This window comes from Tenrec ecaudatus, chromosome 18 (assembly GCF_050624435.1).
Source record: "Tenrec ecaudatus isolate mTenEca1 chromosome 18, mTenEca1.hap1, whole genome shotgun sequence".
Taxonomy (NCBI): Eukaryota; Metazoa; Chordata; class Mammalia; order Afrosoricida; family Tenrecidae; genus Tenrec; species Tenrec ecaudatus.
In genome coordinates, this window is record NC_134547.1 from 46,995,603 (window position 1) to 47,007,811 (window position 12,209).

The following is a 12,209-nucleotide window of genomic DNA, read 5'->3' on the forward strand; positions in this document are numbered from 1 at the left end:
AATCTTAGGTTCAGCGGCACACAGACGCGGCCAGGTCCTGAGCCAGCTTCACAGTGATCATGTTTGAACCCACTGTTGACTTTCAACCCACGTCACTGAGGGCCTGTCTCTTTTTCGCGGACTCTTTATCGAGCATGAGAATAATGTGGGGAATGTTATTCCACCCTACAGAGAAATGAAGTCCTGACGCGCACTACCACCTGGATGAACCTGGAAAGCTTGATACTAAGTCAGAGGAGCCAGGCGCACACACAAATACACAGATAGCTTACGTGAGCTGTCTCGAGCAGCGAAATGCATGGCGACAACAGTTTATTCGGTTTGTTCGGTGACTGAGGAATGAGGAGAATGTGGAGAGATTGCCGAAGGGCACCTGGGTGTCTGCTCGGGGTGATGAAAACCTTTTGGAAATGGATTGTGACGGCAGTTGCATAACATGGTCACTGAGTTGCACATGAGAAACACGTTGCAATGGCAAATTTTTAATATGTATATTTTACCAAGATTAAGCAAAAACATTTGAAAAGCCGTAGGCTGAGATTGGCCTAGCCTTGCATCAAGAGCTGTGCAGTCTTTTAGCTGGGCTAAGTCTAGTCACAGACATATAGTAAGCTCCTATGAAGTACCAAATTTGGAGGATTTGGGGATAATCCAGCAAGGGAAGCAGCAGGTCCTGTCTGGGTCTTGGAAGCTCGTGAGGGACATAAAGAGGTAAGCAGGCAATGTAGGAGGTGGGGGTTGTTGGGTATCAGAAGGGCTTTCTGGAGCAAGTGATGTGTAAGCCAAGAGGCGGTATTAGCCACACCCATCTGTTGGGCTCATGTGCTGGGTCCCGGTGCAATCCAGAGTCGGTTCTGGAGTCAGATTGCTGTTGTCAGGTTGTTAGATGTTGTCACTTTGGCTCTGATTCAGAGCGACCCTACGCACAACAGAACAAAGCATTGCCTGGTCCTGCACCATCCTCACAAGTAGTGTTAGCGTTGAGCTCATTGTTGCAGCCACTGTGTCAATCCTATTCAATGGTCATCTTCTTCTCTTCTGCTGAGCCTCTGCTTTACCAAGCGGGTTAGACCTGGGTGACTGAGAAACACATCCAGGGACGCTCATACAAGTGTGTAAGAGGGAGCTTTAGGTTAAGAAGCAATTAGTTATCAAGCAAATATCCCAGCCCAAGCCACATCAAGTCCACAAACCAACGCTGGTCTATAAGTCGGATATTAGACCATAAGTCCCTCTCCAGACTCACACAGCAACATGCACCGATACAATATGCAGCACGGTCACAGGCCTGTGGGTGCAGAGTCTTGTGGACCCAATGGCAGTGGACACATCTCTGGCAGGTCTCTGGCATGGCTCCAGCAGCTTCCCATGTGCCTCCTCAACAGCAAGGTGAAGCAGAGAGTGTGGCTCACCTCCAAGGGAAAAGCGAGGAAGCTCCCAGTGTCCTCATGAGAAGGCCCCACCCACAAGGAGGCATCATCAGGCTGTGAGCTGATTGGCAGGCTAGACTCCACCCCTACACTTATTTATCAAGCTGAAATGAAGTAGTGTAACGACCACATACGATGTCTTTTTCCGGAGACTGGTCTCTCCTGATAACATGACCTAAGTATGTGACACAAAGTCTGGCCATCTTGCTTCAAAGGAACATTCTGGCTGTTTGTTCTGGTACTTTCAATATTCTTGGCCAACAGCATAATTCAAGACATCAAGCCTTTTCCAGTCTTCCTTATTCATCATTCAGATTGCACATGAATAGGAGGTGATTTAAAGTGCAATGGCTTGGGCCAGGTCCATCTTAGTCCTCAAAGATCTTGTGCAGCAGGTTTGGCCAATGTAATACATTCTTTTATTTTTCTGACACCTGCTTCCATGACTGTTGCTTGTCTATCCAAGTAACACGAAAATGTTGACCTCTTCAGTCATCTGTCCATTGATCCTGAAGGTGCCTATTAGTCTGGTTGTAGTATTTTTGTTTTCTTTACATTGATTATAATCCATACTGAAGGCTGCAGTCCTTGATCTTCATCAGTAAGGACTTCAAGTCCTCCTCATGTTCAGCAAGCAAGGCTGTGACATCTTCATATTGCAGGTTGTTAATGAGTCTTCTTCCAATCCTGATGCCATATTGTTTTTTCATATAATCCAGCTACTAGAATAATTTGCTCAAAATACATAATATATAAGTATGATGAAAGTATACACTCCTGACACACACCTACCTTCCCTGATGTTAAGCCCTGCAATATCCCTTTGTTCTGATAGATCAACTACCTCTTGATCAATGTGTCCTGGCAGTTCCATTCTTCCCAAGGTTATTCATAGTGTGGTATGATCCATACAGCCCAATGTCTTTACATTGTCAATAAAGTACAAGTCAGCCTCTTTCTAGTATTCTCTGCTTTCAGTCAAGATCTAGATGGCATCAGCAATGAGATCCTTTGTTCCACATCCTCTGAATCTGCTTTGAATTTCTGAATGCCCAGTCCATGCATTGCTGTAACTGTTTTTAAGGTATTTTTACATTATCTTTAGCAGAGCCTCCTTGCCTGTGATACTAATGATATTATACAATAATCTCTTCGTTCTGCTGCGCCACTTACTTGGGAATCAGATTACTTAGCTCCAAATCCCTGTGTGAGCCTGGGCAGTGCTCTTACCCTCTTCAGTCCTCCGTCTCCTCATCTGCAAGATAAAAATAGTAACAGTACTCGTGTGTGGCTGTACGGATTAAATGATGGAATCTGTGTAAACTCTGCTTAGTAAGAGTCCAACTACTACTATTACTGTTGTTATTATTACTGGTGAGACAGATGAAGGGAAGGGATAAGGACTATTCAAAGCCAAATGCCTGTGCGTAGATAAGCCCCAGGTGGGGGGACAATGACTCTGGCATTAGGCCTCCTGAAAGTAGTTCATTCTCTGCATGGGGAATGGCAGCAAGACTGGAGCCTGGAGCAAAGGGCAAAAGGCCCCATGAGCTGGAAATAAAGTGGTTTGGAGCTCATCCTGAACAGATGCTGGTCATTGATGTGGAAGAGTAGGCTCAGGATGCTCACTATATACCTATACCAGGGCGGCGGGGGGTGAGGTGCGGGGAGGGGGATACCTGCATGAAAGCACATCGATGTGACCCCAAAACATTCAAGACTGCACCCACCCACTAGCCTAAGTTCCTCTACAGATGAGGAAGTCCTGTTGGAATTCAGTCACTCACTAACATCTCAGGATTCCCTTCCCTTGGTGAGTCAGAGGTGCCGGACTCTTGAACAAGTGCAGTAATTCAGAAGAAGCATTACCAAAATAATGTAATTCAGCCTAAGAGACCCAGCTTAGAAAATTAACATAGTATATCTTTCCATGAGCCATGAGAGGCACCGTACTGCGGGCCTCTCTTGAGTCATTAAACTTGCTCCATTAGATTAAGAAAACCCCACACAAACTAGCTCTGCTCTGGATGGGTTTTTGTAGCGCCCAGGCCTCTTATTTTTCCTACCAAAGGCAATAGGAGTGTGGACCACAGGTTCAGAGGCTTGTGTAATATGTGTCATATGGGCTGTAAGGCTGTGCGTTTTCCCTCCTTTCACCCTGAACGCTAAGAAGTTCCTGAGTGGCGTCAAGGTTAATTCACTAAGGCGCTGAACAGAGAGTTGGAGGTTTGAACCCACCCAGACACGCCTCGAAAGAAAGGCCGGAGTGACTTGCTTTTGAAATTCAGCCTTGGAGAAGCCAGGGGAGCAGAGTCTTCCACCGGGCTCTCAATGAGTTGCCGTCAACTCCACAGCAACTGGGGAACTGGCTACCAAGGAGAACTTTACTCAGAACAAATGCAAGCTTCTCGGAGTCAATAAATACTGTCATCCACAAGGAAGGACTGCAAGGATTGACATGATCCAAACTTACAAGGGACCTGGAGGAGAAGTAAGCCAGACATGTCCGATACAGTGCCCAGCCCAGTGCCAAACCAGAAAAAGTAAGAGGGGCAGGCATGAGATACATGTGAAGTATTTGGAACAGAGAGATCCAAATCTTCCTTGTGAGAAGATTAATGAGAAGGTAGACCCCAAGAAAGACACCTGGTCTTGTAGTTGCCTGCACTCTGTTAGTCTACTTACGCCAGGAGAGGTGAGGTCGTCATCCCGAAGAGCACTGAAAACGAACGTCAAAGCAAGCCATCCTTTGACCCTCTTGGCCAATTTGGAGATGCAGGCACATCTGAAACGCGGTGTGGCTTTATGACCCTGCACCAAGAAAGGTAAAACACTTGCCCTGTTTGTCCAGCGGACTCACCACAGGAGCTTGCACATAGCAATGAGGCTAAAAGATGCCAGTGTGCTGTGTCTTTAATGAGCACGTAGTAAAGAGCCGCTAAATGCAAGGCACTCTTCCAGTAGCTGTGGGCAATGGCAAGAAGGAGGAGATCTGTACAGTAAGTGGCTGACTGTCTACTAGGAGGAAGAAGGCATAGGAATTACCCAAAACCCAGGGCCCAAATCAATAACAGCCACAATAGAAGTGCATCTAAGGTATTAAAGAAATACCCTAAATATATTTAAAAGATATACCAATAGATCTTATGTATGTAATGTATTTTTATGAACCTAAGTCATTTTTAGGCTTAACTGGACAGTGAAGGTCATTGTGATTTTGCTGAATACCCAGAGACAGGGAATGACTTTGATCAGCAGACCGTAGTGGTAGTAGATGGACATGTATAAATGGGGCCAAACTCTGAGGTTGCTATCAGCTAAGAAGCAAGACATTTTTCTTTCTGATTAAGCAGGAGAGTTACCCAACTTCTGAGAGATCCTTGCTGTGGTTTCTGCTGTCTTTGCTAGAGGGCATTTGGTTTTTCCAAAGCCTGCTGCACGTTGCTAGAGCCACCCCAAAGCACACTCCTGAAAGGAGGGGAATAAAAATTAGGCTCACTCTCAGGATCGAGGAGCTGACATCCTCTCTCCTCTCAACTCAACTCAGAGAAGACCTTTACTATATTAATGCCAAAGACCCAGTCTTTCCCTGCCCTGTGCCACTCCAAAAGAGATCCAGGGAGGTTGTATTAGTCTGGGTCCACTACAGAAACTAATTCACAGAAACTCATATATCAGAGAGAGTTTTATGTAAAGATGAAGTTCACATCAAGAAAATATCCAACCCAGTGCTGCCCAAGCCCACAAGTCCAGCATTAATCCATTAACCTATAAGCCCAACACCAATCCACAAAGTCCTCCTCCATCTCACAAAACAGATGCAATGGTGCCGACTGCAGAAGGAAAGCTGAGTCAGTGAATGTGTACACATCTCATTGCTGGCAGGGGTCTCCACACAGCTGCTCCAGCACCCAGGGCTGCATTGGGGTAGGTCCATGTGGCTTCTCCTCAGGGATGTCACAGGAAGTGAGCCTTGCCAGCTGAAGCAGGACACTGGCTAAGGCAGCTGTACCCTGATCCAATCATCAGAACACAAGAGACCAAAGAACTCAAAAGGTAAGGCTCACTGAGTCATTTATCTCTCCACTCTTCAATTAACCCCGCATATGTTTATCAGCCAGGTTGGCAAATAAACTAACTACCTCAGGGGGTTAGGAGATAGATTTTGCTTGCAGAAATGGCACATCTCCCCCTCTCAGTGTCAGAGCTCAAGGGGGAATTCAGTGTTGCAGATTTAGAGACCATGTCTTTCGGGTATTTCAGATGCCCATATTCTCAAAGAAAAATAGATCTGAAAGAAGGGTTTTAATTTTGTGATTTAATATAAAACCCTCTTGCCCTTCTCTCAATTGATTCTTTGACAGAAGAAACATGTTTATATTACTAGCAACCGTGTACAGTAATCAATGTCTATGCTTTCATAAAACCTCATTAATTAACAACAAATTAGAGACAAACTAAACTCGTCACAGTCTCTGTCACTTCTGCATTACAGTTATTTTTGCCTCTAGATATGTTAGTAGATCTAAGGGCATATTTATACAGGTGTCTCTCAGTGGTTTTCCAGGAGTTGAGTACCTAAATAAAATGAAGTTGCATTTCAGAATAGAGCAAATCTCTTAGGATGATAGATCTAACGAAAACAAAAATTGTCAAGTATATGGAAGCATTATTTTAAATGTTAACCATGAAAGTAATGGAGAAATATTCATCTTTTTTATTTCTATGGTCAACAGCTGGAACCCACCAGCAGCTCCGTGGGAGAAAGGCGGATCTTTCTACTCCCTTTACACAGTTACAGTCTCAGAAACCCAAGGTGGGGGAGGTGACCCGTCGCTATGAGTCTTCCTTGATTCCATGGTGGTGAGACTGTTTGTCTGAGATGATGTTTAAGTTGTTGTTGTTTTTTCTCAAGTTGAAGATAGGGCCTCAATTTTCAAGAAGCTTAGAATCTAGATGAGACCAAGTGCGCAATATACGGACAAAGGAAATATAAGATTTAGACATTAGAACAGGACCAGTAAAGTCAGAAGTTACTAAGTGTTTAAATCACCATCAGAATGTTGGAAAAACAAACCTGAGATTCCTGAAGTCTCAGGAAAGAAAGGAGATTTGTGTTGAGTCTCGCGGGTTAATGGGATTTAACTAAACCAAGATGAGAAGTATTTTGGCATGACTGGAATTACGACAAACTGACAGACAAGTGGAGGAATAGTGACATATAAAAGTCACAACAAAAAAAGACCAAAACAAATGTGTTACCATCAAGACAATTTCAACTCACAGCAACCATGTAGGACAGAGTCGAACTGCCTTATCGGGTTCCCAAGGTGGTGCTGTTTACAGAAGCAAATTGCGACATCTTCTCATGCAGAGTGATGGTGGGTCCTAACCACCAACTTTCAGCTTACAGCTTAACCACCGTGCCAAAGGGGTGACATAGTGGTGGGAAAACAGAACATGTATTGGAACTATGGGGAGACAAATTTGATTGCAAATGATCAATTGCAATGATAAATTGTCATTGGATTGCACATGATGAATTGTGCATGGCCAATTGACCAGAAGGGATCCATAAATGTACCCATTTCCAAAGAAAGGCGACCCAGAGAAGGCTCAGAGTACAGAACGATATCATGAATCTCACATGCAAGCAAATGTTTGCCGAAGATCATCCGGCAACAGTTGCAATAGGGCATGGACAGAGGTGGCCAGATTTCAGGTCAGATTTACAAGAGGACGTGGCACCAGGCACCGCACTGCTGACATCAGAGGGCTCTTGGCTGAAAGCAGAGAAGGCCAGAAAGACGGTCGCTTGTGTTTCATAGACGATGCAAAGGCGTTTGACTGTGTGGATCATAACAAACTATGAATCTCTTTGAGGAAAACACAAATTCCTGGATGCTTTTGGGGGTCTCATCCACAACTTAGACATAGATCAAGAGACAGTTGTGTGACCATGACAAGAGAACTCTGCATGGTTTAAAATCAGGAAAGGTGTGTCAGGGTTGTATTCTTTGACCATACTTATTCAGTCTGTCCCCTGAGGAACTCAAAAACTCTGAACTATCTGAAGTAGAATGTGTTATCAGAACTGGGAGAAGACTCCTTAACAACCTGCAATACACAGGTGACAACACCTTGCTTGCAGAAAGTGAAGACTTGAAGCACTTACTGATGAAGATCAGAGTTCACAATCTTCGGGCTGGAATACACCTTGGGATACTTGGGTTTTGTATCAACTCGTCTGGGCCAGGAGTCTCGGTTGTTGGGAAACTGCAGCCTAGTCATCTCCCATGCTCCGATCCAACACAATGCAGTCAACTCAATAATGGGATCTTCTTTGAGTTATTGTAAGGTTAGCGTGGAGTACCACCCCCTGACTGAGGACACAGCCCTGATGCAGTTGAAAGGCGGCTTTCTGGGTGTGTGGCCTGCTTCCTATAGAAGTGTGAGCTGTGGAAAGCTTACTTGTGTTTTACTGGGTTTGATGGCTGCATCAGGCTCCTTGACTGCCAGTTCTTTGGACTTGAGCCAATGGCCTGCCATATTGCCTGCCAGTTCCTAGACTCACCAGCCATATGCCCTCGGACCTGCTTGCCTTGGATGCATTTGCCTCTCTAGTCACAAGGCTGACCTACTCGTCTTGGATTCAGATGCTTCTATAGGCACCAGCCTGTGGTGTTCCTTTCCATCTTGGGTTCATCAGCACCTGAAACTATTTAATAACTGACTTGTGGACTTGGAACTTGACTGAATGTATCTACTTCTACAACACCGTGAGTTATTTTCTTGAGACAGATAGATAGATGATAGATAGATAGATAGATAGATAGATAGATAGATAGATAGATAGATAGATATACCACCGGTTTACATTAAGAAAATAAAACTTTGTCTGCAGACAAAACTGACTGCATGATTACATTTCTCACCTGCATTGAGACATTTCTCTAAAGAAGTTCTCTGCTCCCAGGCATGGGTCCCTGGGCTTCTTGCTTCAGAAGTGCAGCATCTGGCACTGGGGGAAGGTGAAGAATTTACCCAAGGATGATACCTCCAAGCCTGTCCACTTCACAGCCTTGCTCAGCTACACGCCATGTGTCATGTAGTAGGTCGTTCGGCCAGGGTCCAAGATGAACAAGAAGGAAGTGGTAGAAGTCAAGACCATCGTGGAGACTCCTCCCATGGTGGTGGTGGACACCGTGAGCTATGTGGGAAGCCTTGTGGCCTCTGGACCTTCAAGATGGTCTTTGCTGAGCATATCAGTGATGAGTACAGGTGGCACTTGTACAAGAACCTGCACAAGGCGAGGAAGAAGGCTTTCACCAAGCACTACAAGAAGTGGCAGGACGATGAAGGCCAGAAGCAGCCAGAGAAGGACTTCAGCAGCCTGAAGAAGTACTGCCGGGTCATCACCCACACCCGGATGTGTCCACTTCCCTGCGCCAGAAGAAGACCCACCTAACGGAGATTCATGTGAACAGGGGCCTTGTGACTGAGAAGCCAAACTGCCCATGGAGAAAGCTGCCTCCAAAAGGGCCACCAAGGAGGCCTGTGTTGGAGCCTGGAATCCAGTCCACGTGGCCTTTCTCAGTGGTCTGTGCTGGGCAGAAGGGCTATATCATCACTTCATGGAGAGCAATAAGAATATCTACATCAACCAGGGGCTACCTCATCAAGGACAGTAAACTGATCGAGAACAACACCTCCACTGACCACAATCTGTCGACAGGAGCACCAACCCTCTGGGCAGCTTTGTCCACTAGGAGAAGTGACCAATAAGCAAGTGCTCACACTACGCAAGTCTTTGCTGGTGCAGACCAAATACCACACTGTGGACAGACCTTAGGTTCATCGATGCCACTTCCGAGCTTGCAGTCATGGAGAAGAACACTTCCCTGGCACTGCCCACAGAGGCCTGAACTGCCCAGGAAGAAGGAATGCAACAGACCGTCCAGCTGGTGGGATCACAATCAAAATTATTTTCCAGTTGGGGAGCGGTGGGGAGTCCTCCCACCAGGACCAGTTAGCATTCGCTGCCATCGAGTCGGTACCAACCCGTAGAGATCTTATAGGACAGAATAGAAGTGCCCCTGTCAGTTACTGAGCCGGCAACTCTGGATGGAGGTAGAAAGCCCCATCTTTCTCCTGTGGGGTGGCTGGTGGTAATCAAACTACTGACTTTGAAGATCAAGCCGACCATGTAACCACTACACCACCAGGGGTCCATGACCGATAAGTCACATCATGATGCACAGAGAAAAAAAACAAGTTGACATTTACAAGGCTTTTGTATTACAGGATCCACAATCGACAGCCATGGAAGCAGCAGTCAGGAAAGCAAGCAATATGCCACGTCGGGCAAATCTTCTGCAACCCCCTCATTAAAGGGTGGAAAGCAAATGTGTCCCTTTGAGGACTCGGGTGCCCCCGGCCCAAGCCAAGGAGTTTTCGATTGCCCCCTCTGAGTGGGGAAGCTGGGCTAGGAACAGCAGAAGACTGTAGAATTGTTGAAATCTTTAAAGGACCGTGTTTGTGAAGAATGTTCAATATGCCTTGGACGGCAGAAGAACAGTTACATCTCTTGGAATGAGTCTAGCCAAAATATTCCTTAGATGCAAGGATGGTGAGACTTCATCTGACATTCTCTGAGGACTTGGAAAAGGGCATCACGCTTGGTAAAGTGAATGGTCAGTAATGGACAAGAGGACGCCCTTCGTGGGACGGATTGACACATGGCTGCAACAATGGGCTCAAACACAGGGGCAGTTGTGAGAATGGCCCCCAACTAGACAATGTTTCCCTCTGTTGTACATGGGGAGGGGGGCTATGAGTTGGAATGGTCTCCCCAACCTCAAAGAATAAGCAATAGCTTCTCTTCCTTCGTCTGTAATATACAAAGACCCCCAAAAGGCAAGCATGCAGAAGAATCGAATGAAAACAGAACGGGCAGATTCAAATGGCAGGGGAAGAAAGAAGTATTTTGGAGAATCACAAGGGCTATGTCTGTCTCTCCCCTCTCCCACCCCCCACTTTAAATCAGTTTAAACACACACTGCATTGTAAGTAAGTTATTTGCTTGGTTTGTGTTATTTTTATAAATAAACATAAAACGATCATCTTAGATGCATGGTGAGACTCCAGATAATTGCTTTTACTTTTATAATTGGGAGGCAGCTGTGTCTCAAAACATAGGGAGCCTGGAAGCTGCTCTGAGGAGGGCACCTTATGTGCATTCTCAAGCAGGGGAGGGGCGGGGAGGGCTTTCTCAGGAAGGGACAGAGCCCCCGTGACCGCAGCACCGGGGTTTCTGGCTTTCGATGCACCCTTCAAGGGTTCCCAGAAATAAGGACCCAGATGTGCATATGTTTACAAAATGCAGTGTCAATTCTTTTGTTGATCAAAATGAAACTGCTCCACAACTATCCAACCCTGTAGCTACACACACACACTAAAGCCTCATGGCATCAAACATTCAAATATTCAGGCCCCGAGGCTGCTAGGTCCCATTACTGTGCCCATATGAAGATGGCAGTGCACCCATTCTTGATTTTTCGAAGACTAATTTTCTAGGCCAGGTACTTAAACGTGACCCTATTCCCTTGGTTTGCGGCTGTTTGGTTATTTTAAGTGTCGCTGGCCTCTTCTTCACATCAAGGGAGGGCAAGTCCAATCTAATACAAATCAGCAACATTTAAACTCCCCCCACAAACTACTGAAAGATCGTAGGGCAGAGGGGGAAGGTAACATGAAGAGTTAACATGGAAACGGAGGTTCTGCGTGTGTTTCATCTTTTCGTGGTCTTTTCTTTATTTTCCTCCCTCTCCACGACAAGCTGACCAGATGTCCTGAATAAAGAAAATAAAATCAGTAAAATAAAACTGGATTGTGACGTTCTGACCTTCCTATTGTTTCGCTTTATTGATTAATGTTGTCCCTTGGATCCCTGTCTGCCGTCCTTCCTTCCCCCTTTCCCTTTCCGTCAGCAGTAGTTACATGTACTCATTAAATGACAGTCCTTTTATCCGGGCCTTTGAAAGGGAATCCCTAGGATTTCCAGGCTTCTTGCTTCACAGCTTTGACGCTATCAGCTCTGCTGAAAGAGACTCCCAGTCTATTTGCTCACAGGGAGAGCCGCCCTGTGCCCTCTTCCTGGGCTGCACATTTTCTCAAGTTTTCAATTCCCCCCTGGAGTTCCTGGGTGGCTCAAATGACAAAGCGTCCCATTACCAGCCAAAGGGTTGGCAGTTCAAATCCACCCAGAGGCGTCAAGGAAGACAGGAAAAATCCTATGGAGCGGTTCTGCTCTGCCCACAGGAGGTCACCCTGAATTGGATCAGTAACAACCCCCATCTGCAGCCTTGTTGCACCAGCTCCTGGTGTAGGTAGTTAAAGACGGTGGTACACCTGTCAACGCAGCTCCCCTACCTCCCAGCCCCCACTATTTGCCTCTGAGAATGGCAAACTCTTTAGTCAATAGGCTATAAATAGACTAGGAATTGAAACATGACTTCTTTCTCTCTGGCCTCCCTCCATTGGTGGTTTACCACCCAAAGCCAAAATCGTTTCCTGCAGCTCCCACGGTCAAAGATCAAATTCAACCTTCGGACCACAGAGAGCGTATCCCTGTCCTGGGGCTACTGCAGTTACAAAATATACAGAGTGGGATGCCTATGAGAAGAGAAATGTATTGTTTCACAGTCTCTTTGAAGCCTAGAAGTCTGGACTGAGGATGTACGCAGGGACATGCTATCTCTGCTGGCTCTAAATCTTGTA

The 12,209-nt window shown here is 45.9% G+C and overlaps 1 pseudogene; it reads left to right on the forward strand.

The window, feature by feature from the left end:
* Positions 1 to 7,127: 7,127 nt before the first annotated feature.
* Positions 7,128 to 9,355, forward strand: LOC142431722 (large ribosomal subunit protein uL3-like; annotated as a pseudogene).
* The last annotated feature ends 2,854 nt before the right edge of the window (positions 9,356 to 12,209 follow it).